Here is a 6,817-nt window from a genome sequence, read left to right as displayed (position 1 = left end):
CCCCCCCAGCCACCACTTTCCTGTCTTCATAGCGCGCCCTGCTCTGGAATGTCCTACTCTGAAAGCATGGGGTAGGCGGCCACCCGGATGGCCATCCCTCCCTGAGCGACACGCATTTATGTTTCCACCTGGTCCTTTCATGGCCTGCCAGCTCCCTCCTTTTTAGCACTGAGCAACGGTCGTGGTCTGGATGTACTCACGTCCTTTTCAGGTGCATGGTATTTGCATAGACTGTCGGGTGGCACTGGGAGGTGTCCGCAAAGGTAGAAATAAAAAGTGTCTGAAAGTCAGGTAGCTGTGTGTCCCAGAGGAGAAGGAACCGCTGAGCTCAGAGTTCCAACAAGGGACATTGCTGATGTCAGAAGCTGTCCTGCTGGGACATGTGCAGAGACCAGGACTCGGCACAGCACGGGGTGAAGACTTGTCCAGTGTAAATGTGGGAGATCCGATGTGACAAAGGGTCTGTATCGGGGGTGCAGGCGGGAGGGTGCCACTGTGGGTACGGGAGCCACGTGAGTTTAGATCCTGTGCTGCCGTGAGCATGCCCGCACGCGTGGTGCGTGTGACCCTGGCTGGCTGGGCAGCTGGGGGCTGGGTCCCCCTCTCTCATGGAAGGGAGACTTAGAAATGGGGAGGGGCTGTACTGATCCCTGTAACTGGGGAAAGGTGGGCAGGGCCAGCACAGTCAGGGGTCGCTCCCTCTGCCTCAGCTCTACTCACCTCTGGGTTGGCTTCCTCTTGGGCGGCACCCCCCCACGAAGAGGCCATGGGGGTGACCTGGAGCCTCAGTTTCACCTTCTTCCGGCTGATTAACATCCATGGGAAGGAAACACCCTCTCCCAACAAAACTCTGAAGAAGGGATTGCATTGGCCCGGCCATGAGTGAATCCCTGTGCGTGACTGGTGCTCACCCTCGGCTTTAGAGACTGAGGCCACCCGCCACCACCTGAACAGCTGAAAGGAAATCTGGAAAGCTCTTACTGAAAGAACGGGGAAGGATTCTGAGTGGATGATGTTGCTAGATACTCCCCGTGCCGGGCCATGGGACAAGAGTTCGAAACAGCAAGGTGGGTGTCAGCCCACGTTACTCAGAGCCGGGGAAGAAGCGGTCTTGCACGTGGTCTCCAGCAGCCAGCTCCCAGTGGACCTCAGTGCTCTCTTTAGTAGGAGCAGATGAAACGTCTGGCAGGGTGTGAACTCGCTTTCTCTGGGCCTGTGTGCTCTCTGAGCGCAGCAGAAGCAGGAGAAGTGAGGCGTGCACTCGGCACCTCCCTATCTGTGTTCCGTGTGTCCTCACGTGCTGTCAAGCCCAGAACGCCAAACAGGACATGTCCAGAATCCTTTGCAGCTAGGGTAATGGGTGCAAATTAATTCTGTCAGTTGGACGTGCTCAGAGAAGATTGCAAGGAGAAGGGCACCATTCTGCCTCCGTCGGGCCCAACGTGGAGACTCGTGATTCTCTGCAGCCACTTTCCAGTGTCCGGTCTCTCGCTCTGTGGGCTTTGAGAGACAGCACCAAAGGCCGCCTCCAGACCCCCGGTGATGGAAGAGGCGGTGCTGTCCGTGTGGGCCGGTCCTGCAGAGCTGCTCTGGGGGTCATTGGTGCAGCCCTGGCCGGCCACTCCGGCCTCCCATTAACACTGTAACTGGGTGGTTTCCTGTATTTAGTCATTTTCTGCCTTCCATAGTTAGGGAGGTGTCTGTTTCCTGCATGCAAATAGGCAGGGGTCTGAAGTCCGATTTTTGCCCAAGGCCTGGATGTTCACAGGATTCTGATTTGGAAGCAACTCTTGACAACACGAGCAGAGGGACAGCTGGTTTGGCTTCTCCCAGGAAGGTTTCCGGGGAGGAAGGCAGTCTCACAGCAACGTCTTACACTTATTTCATGAATACATACGCCCTTCTGAGAAATCATGGGACCAACAGAGGGCATAATGGCTATGTCGCTAGACTCCCATGTAGTCAACCGTGGTTCGAGCCCTGGACCCAGTGGCTTAAACTCACCCTGGGCGTGTGTGCGTGCGTGCCCAAGATCCCAAGAGGAGAATGGAGGAGAAGGGATTGCGGTGTGGCCATCCCCCCTGGGGGGGGGTGTAATTTCTCACTTTCTGTCTCTCTGTCTCTGTCTGTCTAGTGAGCACACATGCCCTATAGCAAAAACCTCAAAAAGAAAGAAAGAAAGAAAGAAAGAAAGAAAGAAAGAAAGAAAGAAAAAAAGAAAGAAAGAAATCAGCATAGTTGGCCTCTCTGTCCGCCCCTCCTGTTCCTTGAATTCATTCTCTCAAATGCGAGGCCTTTGCTGTGTTCACTCGTTCTCACAATCACAGAAGTCACTATTTCCGAAGCATCTACCGTCTACTGGCAAATCGTCTGTTCTCTTTGAAAACCAGCCTGCCTCAGTCCACCCTGCCACCTCCCAGCCCCTTCATACTCTCACATACACGCGCACACGCACACACCGCGTTCAACTCCGCAGCCATTCCCACGTCTACACGGTCTTCCTTGGCTGCCAGGGTCCGCTTTCGGCCCTACTCTGTGTTCTCGGATTTCCCTTGTTAAAGCGTTTTCGAGCCCTGTATTGACATTGCTCACTCACTGCTCTGTCTGTCGCCCACGCTAAACGTAACTGCAGTGACGGTAAAAATTCTTTCTTGTTTGCCAATATAGGGCCCAGACCCAGCACGGTGCCTGGTATACCCACGCCCGGACCTTCAATAGCGGCTCGTCAGAGTTATATTCTGGTAGCCTTGGGCCCCCAAGAGACTGCATTGTCTCTAGAAGGTCTCAGATCAAAGATCAGCGCTAAAGACTAAAGGAGGTGATAGGGACTATAGATGCCAAGGCCAAACAGAAACTTGGCAAAGCCTCCAGATCGTTCTTTCTTTCCTGCCCAGATGCTCATGTTTTGATCTCCCATCCTCATCTCTTTTGGTGTGGCCAAAAAAGAGAGAGAGAGACAGACAGACAAGGTGGAGACGTTGGAACCGTCTCCAGATGCCACCTCGTTGGGAGCACTCCGGCTACTCTAAGCTTATAGGAGACGTGACCTTGGAGGAGTTTCTGGTTTTTTATTTTTTTGGAGAGTTTTTTTTTTTTTTTTTTTTTTTTTCCATAGGGCGTGGGCGGTTTAGAGAGAGAGAGACAGAGAGACAGAAAGCGAGAAATCACCCCCCAGGGGGGATGGCCACGTTGCAATCCCTTCTCCTCCATTCTCCTCTCAGGATCTTGGGCACGCACGCACACGCGCCCGGTGTGTTTTAAGTCACCGGGTCCGGGATGCGAATCGTGGTCGACTATGTGGGAGTCCAGTGACATAGCCATTACGCTAACTGCTGGTCCCTCTGTATTTGTTTTTTAAATTTGCTACATGTGCTCACTGGAGAGACACAGAGGAGGAAGGTGAGGTGGGGTAGCCATGCCACAGTCCCTTTTTCCCCATTCTCCTCTCAGTATCTGAGGCACACACATATGCCTGGAGCTTTTTTGTCCAAGTCCCAGGTCTGGGACTCGAACACACAGTTGGCCATGTAGATTCCAGTCACTTTAACCACCTGAGGGACGAGGCCATCTCAGGGGAAGACTCCAGCCCCAGATGCCACCTGACTGCAATGACATGACAGCCCCAAGTAGAAACCACCCGTCGAGACTTGTCAACGCACAGAACAATGAGCACTGAGGCTGCGGTGGCTTACCGCACAGCCATAGACACTGCAGCCAGGGGCTACGCAGTGCCCACCTCTGAGGGCCAAATGAGACCTTTTTAGTGTATTCGTGGGGGGTGAGGGGAGACAGAGACAGTGAGAGAACATGTTTCTCTGAGTGGGGAAGGCTGTGGATTAGAAATAGACACAATAACAAACACACAAAGACACACAGGTATAGAAAAGCAAGGATCGGGTGGGCACAGCTTCTCTGATGGAGAAATTGCGCCCAGAACCAGCCTCAGGTTTATTCTTCTAAAGGGCAGAAAAAGGGGGAAGGGGAAAATGGGATGCAAAAGGAATGGGGAAGAAGGAAGTGGAATGCAGAGAATAAGGGAGGAGAAACTGGGATGCAAAGCCGGTTGTTTTTGGATGTAAATCGACTGAAGATGTGACAATGACTGGCGCCATGTCATTTCTCTGATCTTTCTTGGGGGACAATTTGATAAAGGCTTGCGACTTCCTTTAGCCCAGTATGGGGGTATGGGGTATCAGCAACAACAGGAAGACAGCCGTTGACAGCAGGCAGGTACTGCTTTCGTATGTAGATGCTTCTCATAGCCCTGCTAGAGTAGCTTACGGAAGCGTGTTTCTGCATGTGTCTGCAGGCCACGTGTTTTTATCACGGTTTCAGATTGGCTGCTCTCCACAAGAGAGAAAGTGAGAAATGGCCACGCCACAATCCCTTCTCCTCCATTCTCTTCTCAGGATCTTGGGCATGCACGCACATGCGCCTGGCGTGAATTTTAAGCCACCAGGTCTAGGACTCGAACCGCAGTCGGCCATGTGGGAGTCCAGCGACGTAACTGCTCCACCATCCGCTGGTCCTGAAATGAGACCTTTCTCTGCTTTCAGCCTAAAACCCCTCACTTCCCCTGCCTGATCTCTTCCCTTTTAACTGAGTCTCTGCATTTCCAAGAAGGCCTGACTCTCCTCGGTGTCATCATTTGGGGTAGATGGAGTGGAGATGGCTTCTCTGCTAGTGTTTGGAACTTGAATAGCTCTTTCTTTTCTCTGTCTTTCTCTTGATTTATTCTCTGCTGTGTTCTTTAAAACACAGCCAGATCATTTAGACCTAAAATAAGAATACCAAATTCAGCCTTTGTGTTGTAGACAGAAAAATCACAGGTTTGGTATGGTCTCATGGCAATGAAAACCAAGCCTCGGAAGCTACAACGATTCAAAGCTAAATTCACTTGATGATGATGATGTGTGTGTGTGTGTGTGTGTGTGTGTAAAGGCAGTTACACAAATACTTTACATAATTATTTTACCATGTAATCATGATAGAATTGTAGACTTTTTAGAGGGAGGGGTTTAAAAAGTACACGATTACCTGCAATTATAGTCTTGTTGAGTCTGGCTTTGTTGAACAGCAAAGCTCGAATTTGATTTAAACCAGGGAACATATTGGAATTGCTCTTTTTCTTCTGGCGTAAACGTCTGAACATTTTTTATTCTAGCGTTCTCCCAGAAGTCAGTCTCTGGCCATGCTGACTGCTCAGGCTGTGCTTTCTGCTAACGGTGTTGCCCATCCTGGAAGATCTGCAGCTCAAGCAGCTCAACATTACCTTTCTGTTAATATTTCCCCCTTGAGATTTTTGCTACAGGGCACATGCATTGGGGGGGAAGAGACAGAAAGAAAGCAAGAAATTACTCTGTGGGGGACTAGCTGCAGCAATCCCCTTCTCCTCCAGTCTCCTCTGGGGATTTTGAGCACACATACTCAGAGTGTTTCAAGCCTCTGGGTTGGGAGTGGAACCATGGTGGGTCATGTGGGAGTCCAGAGCCCCAATCACCACACCACCTGCTGGCCCCTATATCACTATTCATTGCAGAGTGGCAGCCGGGTCAGGATGGTAAGTTCTGTCAAGTACCTGTCAATTAAGTCCAGGGTAGAACCGAAGAGAGTCCAGCTCCACGTGGGACCTGTGTAGACAAAGGAACTCATCTGTTTTCTCTTACATTTCAACCATTCACATGGGCATGCTCAGAAGCAAGTTTGTTGTCATATGCCCCAGCATGAAAGCCTCTGGGAGGCCTGGGGGCTCATGAGCTGGAAGGGGACAGAGAGAAGACAAGGTGGAGCTAGGGGCTGTCATCCCAAGCCTCCAGGGACATATGGTACCTTGGGTCCCAGAAATGGGGCCTGCCTCTGCAGATGCATTTCTTGGTGAGAATGTAAGCGGTGGAGCTTGGGATTTTTGTTTGTTTGTTTTTGGTATAGAGTGTGTACACTCACCAGAAAGACAGAGACAGAAAGGGAGAACTCACCCCCCAGGGGGGGATGGCCACGCCACAATCCCTTCTCCATTCTCCTCTCAGGATCTTGGGCTCGCACACACATGCACCTGGCGTGTTTAAGCCACCGGGCCTGGGACTTGAACCGCGGTCGACTACATGGGAGTTCAGCGACACAACCATTGCCAACTGCTGGTCCCCACTTAACTACCTCTTGCGGCTCATTATCACCAAGGTCAGAGGGCTGGTCCTGCCAGGTATCCGCCTGCGTGTTCGGCTGGAGTGCAGACATTGCGGCTGGGGAAGCTGTTTTCTTTCCATTCCACACTCTTGGAAGCGGTGTGGCTGTGTGTGAGGAGCTAGAAAGCTCATTCTGTAATTACTTCTTGATTTGCCTCTGGGTGTGCTGCACATGGGCCTGCTGCACGTGGGCCCGACCTTGTGTGTGTTCACGTGAGCTTGCGCAGTCTCTGTCGACAAGAGCCACGGACAAGGATCTATAAAACGAATGCAGTTATTTTGCCCCAAGTGAAATGTCACATTTCAGACGGGGACTTTGCTAAGGATTGCAATGATAGCCAAAATCTATGCTCAGGTAGTCACTGCAAATCACACTGCAAGTTAAGGAGCAAGGCACGAAGCTGGCCAGCAGAACGGGCGCTCCGGGCGGAGGGAGTTCACATCCTCCAGGTCCTGGCCTGCCCCCGTCCCCAAGCAGGTTTCCCGAGGGGGGGGCAGAACTGAAAAGTCAGCAGGTTGCGGGGAGCAGGCGGGTGCCCGCCGGGGCAGATGCACGCGAACTGTTCTTAGGCGGGCAGGCGGGCAGGCAGGCGGGCAGACGGGCGGGCAGGCGTGCCCCACGTGGGCGGCCATCC

Source organism: Tupaia chinensis, unplaced genomic scaffold, assembly GCF_000334495.1.
Source record: "Tupaia chinensis unplaced genomic scaffold, TupChi_1.0 Scaffold143615_1, whole genome shotgun sequence".
NCBI lineage: Eukaryota > Metazoa > Chordata > Mammalia > Scandentia > Tupaiidae > Tupaia > Tupaia belangeri.
The sequence above is the reverse complement of the archived record's forward strand: the minus strand, read 5'-3'. Positions refer to the sequence as shown.